This window comes from Mus pahari, chromosome 13 (genome assembly GCF_900095145.1).
Source record: "Mus pahari chromosome 13, PAHARI_EIJ_v1.1, whole genome shotgun sequence".
Lineage (NCBI taxonomy): Eukaryota > Metazoa > Chordata > Mammalia > Rodentia > Muridae > Mus > Mus pahari.
The window spans coordinates 17,075,934-17,088,420 of NC_034602.1; the positions used below are offsets into that span (position 1 = coordinate 17,075,934).

Genomic DNA, 12,487 nt, shown 5'->3' on the forward strand with positions numbered 1-12,487 from the left:
GCAGCATTTGTATACTCTGCCATCTGATTGATCAATTTCAATTACAACTGCTAAGTGGATTTTGCAAGTATCCAGTGGAAAGAGTATAGAAAGGAAGCTTGCTCTGCTAGAGAGAACAAATGAAAAATAATAACTATTCTGTAAAGAAAAAAATCCATAGTTCTATTTCAGTGCTTTTTCAGAAACAATCCATTCTCATTGTTTATCAGTTGATTCTATACTGTGCTTAATTCATGTTGAATCTTACATTCGACTTCCTTTTCTGAGTTATTCCAAATCTGTGTCATTTCCTCTTATCACTAATATCCTGTGAGAATAGATGCAATGAGCTCTCTTAAAAGATTTCTGGGAAAAATATCTAGCTTCCAGATTATGTGCAAATCAGGCTCAATAAAATCTGTTGACTATCCCAGATCCACTATTTTAAAACAGTGCTCAAATTTTCCATGGCAATTCTTGTCATGATTGCTCCTCAACTATACACACAGCCTCAGAGAGACAGTAGAGATTTTACTGCAACCCAAGCTACACTTTAAGGACCTAGCACCAATTCCTCCCAGCCCTAGGCCTTCCCTACCTCCTACTTTTCAACAACCAGTTAAGTACCAAGTTACTACAAAATTAGAATGTTCTCAATTTCTTTTTGCATTGGTGTCACATGATATAAAATTAAAAATAGTCATGAAAAGAAGCAGTGGACTTTAAATTCCATGTCTGTCCTTCAGCCCCAACCACTCACAAAAGTCATTAGTAATAAGCAAATGAAGAGCGCAGCTCCTTTACCTACCCTCTGGCCCTACTGTCATTATTTTAACAGCAAATCTTTCATTCCTTTTTTTTTGCAAGTGTTTGAAAAGCTTCTGTATTTCCTTTAGTGGCTGCTTGGTATATCACTGTATGGATAAGGTCAGCCTCATACATGCTGGGCATCATGTTTGTCAATCCCTACATCTACAGTCACAACTTTTCCATGTACATTTCTGTCTTATAAGTACAACTTCAGTAACGGCAGAGGCAAGAGGCAGGTCTTAAAAGATGTGCTGCTTTACCCTCACTGTATAGTGGGTCCATGCTCCTGTAGCTGCCCTGTACAGAAGGAATCAATGTCATGGATGCAGATGGAAACTCTACTCTAATTTTCAGGGTTGTGAAAAACCTGTCAGATTTCTGGCTCTCTTCAAGAAGAGCTTTTCGTCATTTTAAGTGGCTGAGGAGCTATTGATTTTTCAGTGATCCATTTGCAGAGAAGCTCTGTTACAGGTACCAATTCAGTCTTCACAGGCATGTGTTTTGAGTGCCCTGTTGTCTGCCATGAGGAAGAGTCTGGGCTCACTAAGAACGGCAGGCTCCATAGGACTGTGTCTGTTTCCTATACTAGAAAGGCACAGGAAGGTGAGAACCATATTATCTTCCTGCTATGGCTCTAAATAAACTGCAATCCTAAAGTTCACAGTGTTCCTGGGTTAGAATGAAGGCTGGAATAGGAAGAAACTGACTTTTCACTAAGCCTTCTCTGGTACAAATTACATCTTACCTGCCCTGAATTCAAAACAAGATGAGATAGGTGATTTGTGATGAAATGAATCTACACTGCATCTTTCGGAGGTAGGAATTATGAAGAATTTGTCCACTTTGCCTTCCACATTGACAGCTGATTCTGTCAGCTATATGTTAGATAAAGATTCCAAGATATTATCTGTGGCCACCAAGTAATAAGTTGCTTTGAGGACTTTAAAGCTCATAAAGGCTGTTGGTTTGTTAAACACAGATTTTAAAAGTATGTGTTTGAACCTGTGAACTAGCTAGCAATACCCAGCTCACATGAGGCCTCCAGCCCCCAGGAAATCTAAAGAGGTACAAGACACAGGTAAGTCATAAAGGATGAGCAATAACAGGAGTCTGTCTCCTCCTCTTTCATGTTTCTCAGAACTCTTCAGTTAGAGGGAGCCTTCAGATGTATCTGGGAATGCACTGAGCTGTATGAACCTTCAATACAAATGAGTGGCCTTGGCTTCAGCTGTGAGCCTTTGATGCAAATGAGTGGCCTTGGCAGGTTGAATACATGAAGAACACAGTGATCTCTTGGTTTCTTACATAGAGACAACAGCACTTACCTGTCAAAGCTGCTGGAAGGTTCGAGATGATGGAAGTGAAGGGCCTGGCTCCATGGCTGCCATAACAGCAGGAAATATATCTCAGCTCTTTCCACTTACACTCATCCCTAGCAATGGCCAGCCTGCTTCACATCTCTCCTCAGTCCCCAAACTGCGTACCAGCTACCAAGCGCAACTGTCGGGTGGCCTGAGAAGTCTTTGCTCACCATAAAGAAATATGTCTGAAGAGGAGAAAGCTACACAAGCTGTGATTTCTGACAAGAGTCGCTCACATCCCCACTTTCTAGGCAGAAAGTTTCTGAACACATTCTTGCTCAAACTGTGGGAAGCATGAGAGTGCCTACTGACATTTGAAAGCTCCAGTAAACAGTTTTTTCTAAGCTGCCTGGCCAAGCAGAAACTATATTTTATTATTTGACAGAAAGCACTGACATTCTGCTTCATTTTAGGGGAAACACTGGCCACACCATACACATTAGTTCAGACCAGTTTTGCAAAACGCAGCTAGGTAAGGAGATTACTGCCGGACCTTCAGTGGGCAAGTTAATTTTGCCTCTATTTATACCTAGGTTGAACCCAATTTTCTCCCCCTGATGGAAAACTTGACTTCTGAGTAAGGTTTTCCCCTTTTTTCTAAAGAATAGATGAATAAATAAAAATATCATGGTATAGCATTGGAAGCTACATTGGTTTGAGAGCTAGAGGAGATGGTTAGAAGGAAAACCAAAGATGCCTGTGGTTTGTGAGACCTGGTATGCATCATGTTGAGCATTCAAGGTACATGCTGGTTACCTGAAACTCCATTAAATAGTGCCTGGTTTCCTGTGGCTCACAAGGTCCTAAGAATACTGCAAAAGAGAAGGATGGATTCCTGGCTGTCACCCTCTCTCCTTGAGCTGATACCATACACTACTCACATCTGCCTTCACTTTTCTCACCTACATGATACTTTTCTTAGCTTCAGTAATCTTCGCTGTTTAACTCAAATTCCCTAAGAAGCACCTCAGACAAATGGGCCCACAATTTGAAGAGGCTCCCCTAAGTAGATTTCTTTTATTTCCAACCTAACTCTTCTAGAGGTTTCAACTCTGACCGAGAACTCTGAGTAGCTTTGGATTTGAACGCCCTTAGAGAGAATGACAGCAATGTGGAATAAGTAGAGGATGTTTCCTACAGCTCGACAAAATTGTGACTGTACCTACCCTACAGGTATATCCAACTGGCTAAAGTAACCATGCCACTCTCCTGCCCACTCATTCTACTGCCTGCCCATTCAAAGGTGTCCAGGCAGTGTCACTGCAGACAATGAAAAAGTTGCACACACCAAGCTTCTATGTGAAGCAAGCAGGGAAAGTTAGTGTCAAAGTTAAGTTTTTCTGTGGCTAGAGAGATGGCTCAGCAACTAAGAACATTGTCTGCTCTTCTAGAGGACCTAAATTTGATTCCCAGAACCCACATGATAGCCTACAACAGTTTGTACCTCTAGTCCCAGGGGACCTGGAACTCTCTTCTGGCCTTTGTGGGAACCAGACATGCACATTGTACATAGACCTACATGCAGGCAAAACCCCCATACACATAAAAGTAGGTAGATTTTTTAAAATTAGATAAGTTACTCTTTATTGTGTGTTTTGCTGTCTCCTCGGCTTACATTGTTCTTTTTCCATTAGGCCTTTCATTTGTCTAGAGTAGTCATTCTCAGAATCCCACAGCAGAATCACATGATGACTTTGAGAAACAGAGGAAGGCTAGCTCCACATCAGAGATTCTGATTTTGGTGGGCACCAGCATCTGTATTTATACTAACTTGCCAAGTGATTGCACAGCTGTTGATCCAGGGACCAGGCCTCAGGAATCGGTCAAAGCTTCCAGCTATATTAGGAATCATCTGTGAATCTGAATGCCATCAAAAAGATGAGCCTGCCAACCATAAACAATTACATTAGAATCTCTGAGAAGGGAAATATACAAGACTCGCTGATGTGTTGTAAGTTACTTGATGGACTGTTGTGAAACCAGTGGGGGAGCAATACAAAACGGTCAGTAACACAGCACACAGCTATGGACCTGACCCACTGACTCCCACTGAGGTCAGCATCCTCAAAAGTCATGGGTTTCTCTATTGTTTTGCTACAGTATGACAGAAGCCCTGAAAAGAAGTTAGGGCTCAGGGAAGAAAATTAAGTGACTTTGACTCCTGGCTTATAGCAGAACTAGCTCAGACCCACCAGCAATATAAATAATGACACAAAGGCTTGATTATATTATATATAGCTAATTATATTATATATAGCTATATATTATGTTAACAATGATGTTTTTATGCATAAGCCTTTGCTGGGCAGTCTCCCTGATACCCTAAACTTAGCCCTACTAATCCTGACACTACATCTGTCCACGTGGGCAGCTACACCTCTCTGGTCTGCTATGGTCCATCCATTTACCTCTGTGTCCCAGGCAAATTTCCTGTGTATGATTTCTTCTCCCTCCAGAAGATCCACCTTCTACTTCCAGCCCAGATATTGAGCATCAGATCCTTATTACAGTTAATCAGGTACAATTCTAGATTGCTTTAAGCAGGTGAGAAAGAATGAATATTTACAAAATATGAGATCAGTGATGGGCCATGGAAATAACAATACCAAGATCCTGCCAATATTTAGCTCTCTACCAGTACACAATAAATGAATATAGAGACACAACTTCGTAACCCAACATCAGCTCCACCTACCTCACAGTAAGAAAGTATATTGGCCCACCATTCTTCTACCTCTGTTTCAGACATGGCAGGCACAAACATGTGTGCATGTATGTGTGTGCATGTGCATGTGACACTTCTGCTCCAGTTAGTGACCCAGGGAACAGAGGCAAGAATTGAGTACTAGATAATGAGGAAGAGAGCCTCAGACACAGTCCCCAGGCGCCAGACTACAGAAGACTATGAATAAGCAAGGAAGCTGAGAAGTCCTAAAGAGAGGATTCCCTCAAAGAGCTGAGTGTCCAGAGCCATTTGTCGAACTTCTGTTCTCCTGGCTTAGAAAAGCGACATGAGGGTCTATCACTCATGCCTCTGCCTTAGGCCAGGAAAAGCCGGGGAAGATTATGCTTTGTAATTTTTAAACTTTCTTGTCTGCCTTTTTATATATCATGTAAATGTACTTTATATTAGGTTCTCAAACAAATTTATTTCCATAAGTAGACAAGGCTATAGGCTTTGTAGTATGCATCCCTTTGAGTCTGAAATTTAATACAATGTGGACATAGAACATGATTAAAATAACAACATAACATCATGATTAATATCAAGTGTATTTTTGTGAGAAATGTTTATCACAATGAACTTCATGGACTTCATGGAACAGATTTTTTTTCCAGAGAGGAAATATGTGGAAAACAGAACAGTCTCCATCAATGTGAGACAGGAACCTCATGGATAAGATAGCATAAGAAGAGACCTCAGGCCTTATTACAAATGTAGACTTTTGGGGCCCTCTGGAGCCTACCCAATCAAGAATTTAAGACAGCTGCTGCTATACATTATGCTCCTATAATTAGTAGTAAGCACCTCTGGTACCCATCCCTTCTTCCCATGACCCAGCTCTATTAGTCCTATGATTTTGTTAATTCTCAGTCTTCTGAGTTGTGACCTAGACTTTGTAGCTCTGATTGTACCCAGCTGGTGCAATCTTAACAGAATTTTGTTGTTGTTGCCATGGCAGCACACACCACATGGGAAGTCCTATGCTCCCTCTTTTCTTTTAAGCTCCTTTTCTTTTCTTACCATAGTCTGCACATGTTGCTTTAGAGAGTATCAGTAAAAATGTTAGAGTGGTTTCTATTTCCTAACAGATATAATTAATTTTTCTATGTACACTAAACCAAATTTTGATTGTCTTATCTGGGAAAAAAGGATATAGGTGGAGTTTAGAAACTGAGCAATAATTTTTAACTTACAGATTGAATATGGGTTATCTGAAATCTGATGAACCAGGATTATTTAGGGGTCTCAGATATTATCCAGATATTTGGCATTTTTTTTACATATACAAACTGCTATACCTTGGACTTAGAATCCACACAAACATAAAACATAGTTTGTACCAACTTTATACAGAACAATGGAAGGTAATTTTACAGAATAGTATCAACTATGGTGTGAGTGAAATCAATTTCAGTGAAATTTTCTGTTTGAGGTATCATTTTGGTGTTTAAAACTTAGTGTTTTTTTTTTCAGATTTGAGGAGCCAATGAAGTTCATGTTATAATAAAGTAGGAATAACTATAAGAGAATGAAGTATCATATAGTGAATAGATATACATATATAGATATAGCATGTGTGTATGTTCTGTGTGCAATTTATCCTCCATATTTAGATGACATTATTTTCATCTGCTAATGTTTCCTGACACTTCTAGGATGAAATTGAAGATGATACTGCTTAAGACTGTGTTCTATGATTTGTAACTGTCCCAAGGAGCCTTGTTTATACATTTTCAGAGTCATATAAGGAGGAAAGTTGCAGAGAAATATATAATTTGAAAACGTGTGTACCTTCTGATATGTTAAATCAGATTTGCCTTAAGCATATGTAACTGTGTAGAGTCTGACAAAGAACAAAACAATGGCCTCGTTAGCTGAGCAAACCAACCTCACAGAGACCATCAGACTGGACTAGAATAAGGTTAAGATATCTGGAGATAACAATATATTCAAGGTCAAAACTGTCATCCACTCAGTGTGAATGACATTGGGCCATTGGAGTGACTGAGACAGGACCTGGCCTGATAGACTGATAGTTCAGTGGAGATTACTACTTAGGGGGTCACTGAATATACATACATATACATAGATAGATAGATAGATAGATAGATAGATAGATAGATAGATAGATAGATAGATAGATAGATAGAGAGAGATAGTATAGATAGATATAGAGATAGAGATAGAGATAGAGATAGAGATAGAGATAGAGATAGAGATAGAGATAGAGATAGAGATAGAGATAGATATAGATATAGATATAGANATAGAGATAGAGATAGAGATAGAGATAGAGATAGAGATAGAGATAGAGATAGAGATAGAGATAGAGATAGAGATAGATATAGATATAGATATAGATATAGGTATAGATATAGATATAGATATAGATCACAGTGCAGAGGAGACATGTGATAATGCCTCTCTGTGTTATATGAATGTGTATATCTTTGTGTATATATGTGAAACACGGACTTCTCATGGAGAATAGATAGATCATAAAACCTCTACATATCATGGCACTTGTTTGATAGTTGAAACAAATGAATGTTTATTTAATAGAGATGAGTTTAGATTTTGGCAGATATACACTTAGGAACATTCTGTTAGATGTTCCCATTGTTTGCTGTTCATTGTTTTCTAGCCACATAAACAGCTCTATCTGCAAAAAGAAACAGAATCCTGAAGAAGGTATGACCAAGAATCACAATTCTGGTTAGTTTTGGAATTTTGTGTTGTTGTTGTGGTTGTTGTTGTTGTTGTTGTTGCTAGCTTTATGCAATCTGGAATTACCTGAGAAGAGGAAACCTCAGTTAAGAGAATGTCTGCCTCAGATTAGCCTGTAAACAAGCATATGGAGCATTTTCTTAATGGATGGTTGATGTAAATGGGTCCAGCCCACTACCGTTAGTCCTATCCATGTTAAGGTGATCCTGAAATCTGTAAGAAAACATACTGAGCAATTCATGGAAAGGAAGCTAGTAAGGAACGTTCTTCCATGCCTCTGCTTTATTTCCTGCCTTCAAGTTTCTATTCTGCTTGAGTTCCTCTCCTGATGTCCCTCAGTAATTGTTATTACCTGGAAGATGAAGATGAATTAAACTAATTTCTCTCCAAGTTGCTTTTGGTCATGTTTTTGGTTTTTTGATTATTTGTTTGTGTGTGTGTGTGTGTGTGTGTGTGTGTGTGTGTGTGTTTTGTCACAGTAATAGAAAGCAAACTGGCACAATAAACAATAGAAAGTCCCACATTCAAGTGTCCAGGATCAATGGGTAAAAAGAGGGAAGGAGTTAACCCTAAAAGGAATGCTATGTGAGCAACAAAAGCTGTGTGTTAGATTATAATGACTATCTTTAAGAAAGCATGCTTTAAAACTCCAAAGAGCCGGGGGAGGTGGCGCACGCCTTTAATCCCAGCACTCGGGAGGCAGAGGCAGGTGGATTTCTGAGTTCGAGGCCAGCCTGGTCTACAGAGTGAGTTCCAGGACAGCCAGGGCTACACAGAGAAACCCTGTCTCGAAAAACCAAAAAGAAAAAAAAAACTGCAAAAAAGGGTTGTGTGACATTCAATGGCTAAGCAATGATCTGACAATTATGAGACTTTTGGTATTGGTGCTGATTTTCTTAGCATAAGATGAAGTCAGTGATGTTAAAGTTCAATGTCTTTAGCTACCTGAGAAATGCAAATCAAAATTACACTGAGATTGTTTCTGGCCTGGTCAAAGTGACTCTTATTTAGAAAACAAGTGATAGTAAGTTGTAGAAAAGACATAGTAGTGGGGGTGTTGTTTCTGAGAATATAGGTTAGTGCCAATTATTGAAATTAGTGTGATATTCCTCAAAACTAAAGATGTAGAACTTTTCAGTTATCTCCTTGCAAGTATGTTGAATTACAGTCATTGATGTAAATTTCCAGGAGTGACTCTAAGTTACACACACACACACACACACACACACACACACACACACACACACCACTAGATCAGGCAATGCTTCTCTAAGAGTTATAGATTAACCAGTATCAGGCATGAGGAATATCCTTTAGAATGGTTGGTCAGGGTAGTCCAAGTGACTCCCAAAACAGTGTAGACTATGGCTGTTATCCTTGGTTGCCACTCAGGGTTTCAAGATAAGTTGTTATTGTTGTAGACAGCAGATACTAATGACACAGACTTGAATTATTCTAACTGCATCTAACCTGAAATCCTGCTACCTATGACTAGCTTTAATTGTACCAGAAAATACCAAGCTATGAACCTATGAACCACAGCAATAACCAAAATGACAAAATATTCATAAAAGTGCAGTAAGTGTCACATATATTAGTGGTAAGCAACAGCTGTCTAGTTAAGCATAAGACCCACTCAATGGGAAGCAAACCATGCCTGGTCTTAGAAAAATCTATGCCCCAGTACAAAGAAATGCCAGGGCCAGGAAGTGGGAGTGGGTGGGTTGGAGAGCAGTGTGTGTGTGGGGGGGGAGGTTATAGGGGACTTTCAGAGAGGAAAGTAGGAAAGGGAATAGCATTTGAAATGCAAATGAAGAAAATATCTTTAAAAAAAGGCAAACAAACAAAAGAAATCTAACCAGTTTCCTGGGCCAATGCAAGTCATGAATATATGAATCATTGAGGAGAATCTACTTCTCAAGAGCAGCATCATTCCTAATTATATTTTAAATCTCATCTTTACACTCAAAGATAAGCAACCCACCACCCTTCAACAAAGAAGTTTCTCTCTATAGCAAATGAAGATCAATACAATAAAACACCAGATGGTACAACTGGAAGCAAAACAGAGATAATGATGAATTTTTCTGGGTTTTGACCAGATTCTTCAGGTACTTAATACTGAAAGGTACTTAAGGGTTTCAAGTATGTGTACTTAACTATTTTTCAGTTTTTCTCATGATACATATCAAAGAACATATCATTTTCAATGTTATATCCTTAAGATATATTCTCTCCCTGTGGGTCATTTTCCGGAAATCATGACCATGAACATTTGGTAAAGAAAGTCTATATTGTTACACAATAATCTTCTCTACAACAGGGAAAAGTAGTATTAAAAGGGCAAGATGGTTTTGTAGTGCTACAGTTTATATCCAGATGCTTTCCAAAGCCCAGTTTGGTGCTATTAGTGGTTATAGAATCTCTAAAACTTGGTCCCTAGGTTCTTAGGTCATTGTGTGTGTTCCTTGAAAAGGAAAATAAGAATCCAGTCCTTCATCTTTCTCTCTCTCTTGCATCCTGACCAAGAATAAGCATTTTCTGGATCTGCATTGTCACAAGACCACAAAGCAGAAAGGTCAATACGTCACAAGCTCCAAACTCCCCACCCTACATCAGAATAAACTCTCCTTTATAAATTAACTGTCTTCAATATTTTTCTTATGGTAACAGAAATCTGATTAATAATTCTAGCTGCACTTTTCCGCCTGCTCCCCCACTCTCCGTGAACACTGCTCCAGCTACACAGCACTTGCTCTGCACTGTCAGGCTAGCGCTGCTGTCTCCAGCCACTATCATGATCATCTACTGAAACCTCATCAGCCATGACGAGCTTTTCTCTGACATCTACAAGATTCAGGAGATCGCGAATGGGCTGTGCCTGGAGGTAGAGGACAAGATGGTCAGTAGAAGAGAAGGTGACATCAATGACTCTCTCATGGGTGGGAATGCTTCCTCTGAAGGTCCGGAGGTCAAGGTACCGAAAGCACAGTAGTCACCTGTGTTGACATTCTCATGGACCATTACTTACAAGAAACCAGCTTCACAAAAGAGGCGCACAAAAAGTGCATCGAAGAATACATGAAATCACTCAAAGGCAAACTTGAAGAACAGAAACCTGAAAGAGTAATAAAGTCTTTTATGACTGGAGCTGTGCAGCCAGTTAAGCAGATCCTTGCTAATTTCAATACCTTCCAGTTTTTTATTTGTAAAAACATGAATCCAGATGATATGGTGGCTCTCCTGGACTACGGTGAAGATGGTGTGACTCCATTCATGATTTTTTTTTTTAAGGATGACTTAGAGATGGAAAAATGTTAGCAAATTGGATCTATCACTGGTCACCATAATTGGCTGCTGCTTACCATTCATACAACACCAGGACTTAAGGACAAACGGGACTGACGTCATCTTGGGACTTCTAGACTCATAAATTTAAATATATGCTTTTACTTACTGTGAGGTTATTTTGTAATAAAGTTGAAAAAAAGAGAAAGAGCTCTCATAAATTTGGGACTGTCTTTACTCTGAGCCTTAAGTTTCCCATTTTAGAATAGACATTAACAATAATATAGCCGGGCAGTGGTGGTGCACGCCTTTAATCCCAGCACTCGGGAGGCAGAGGCAGGCAGATTTCTGAGTTCGAGGCCAGCCTGGTCTACAAAGTGAGTTCGGCACAAATACTCAGCTTCCACGAGCTGAAAATCATCTCCAGCCTCCCAGAGCTTCATACCATCACTGAAAATGAAAAACATGCATACTGTAGAATTGACAATGTCTTCTGTGTTTGTGGTTTCAAATCTAACAGTCAGTTGAGCAGATAGACATGCACACATACAAACATACACACACACACACACACACACACACACACACACACACCATGCAATTTAACAAGGATAACACATTGGAGTGTGTAGTTTTAACTTATCTAGTCCATATGCTATTGATACACAATTCAAACACAATGTTAAAGTGTTTTATTATTCCAGCAGCTCCATCTCCTTTGTAAGTTAAGATGGCAGTGCATGTGCTGAGAGACTGAAGGAAAGGGTTGTGTGTAAAGTCGTAAAGGCTAATGCAGCACCCCCCTCAACAGCCTCTGAGCTACTGCTTTATTTCCTCCTCCAGTTCTCCACTCCTTCCTTCCTTACTCTCTTCTCACACATCCCTTCATTCTTTTCCTTCTGTGGTTTCTTCTCTCTTTCTTACCTCATCTTTTTATTTCTCTCAATTTTCCTCCCTCAGTTTTGCCTTCTAAATTTAAGCTGCACAGCACTGCCTTACCATGTTAGGTGCTATCTAGTTCACACTCTCAGCTCTGTCATTAAGGCTCATCATTAGGCATCTCTTTCTTTGCTCATGCCCATTATGTGCATGGTGAACTAAAAAACCTGTCAATCACATAAAAAACAAGCAGAAAAAAGACATTTATTGTACACTATGCTATCACAGGCAAAATTTAACTCAAAAACAAAAGAAGATGGACACTTTTGGTGACAGCACACCTTTAGTTAAGTTCACTTTATGGCAAGTAATTATCTCACTATAGAATGAGCTGATTATTGTATATATCCCCCATATTTATTTAACAGACTACAGTGGCACTTCTTTATGCCTTAAATCATTAAAATAAAAATTTTTATATAAACGCTTATGATGTGCTTTTCTCCAAAACCAATTGGTCTTATAAGAATTAAGGAAAAGGAGAAGACATTGATCACAAACTTTGCAGCAAGCCCCACAACACCCAGAGTCAGCTCCAATCTCAGGCACTCCAAGGAGCCCAGGATCAGAGGATCAGAGGTGAGGAGGTCACAACATTTGTCCCCAAAACCAGGAGTAACTATGTTGGGTATTGGGCTATACACAGACAGTCTGGTCT

At 39.4% G+C, this 12,487-nt stretch overlaps 1 pseudogene; it reads left to right on the forward strand.

Annotated features, from left to right (window-relative positions):
* Nucleotides 1–10,399: 10,399 nt before the first annotated feature.
* Nucleotides 10,400–10,923, forward strand: LOC110330987 (annotated as a pseudogene).
* The last annotated feature ends 1,564 nt before the right edge of the window (nt 10,924–12,487 follow it).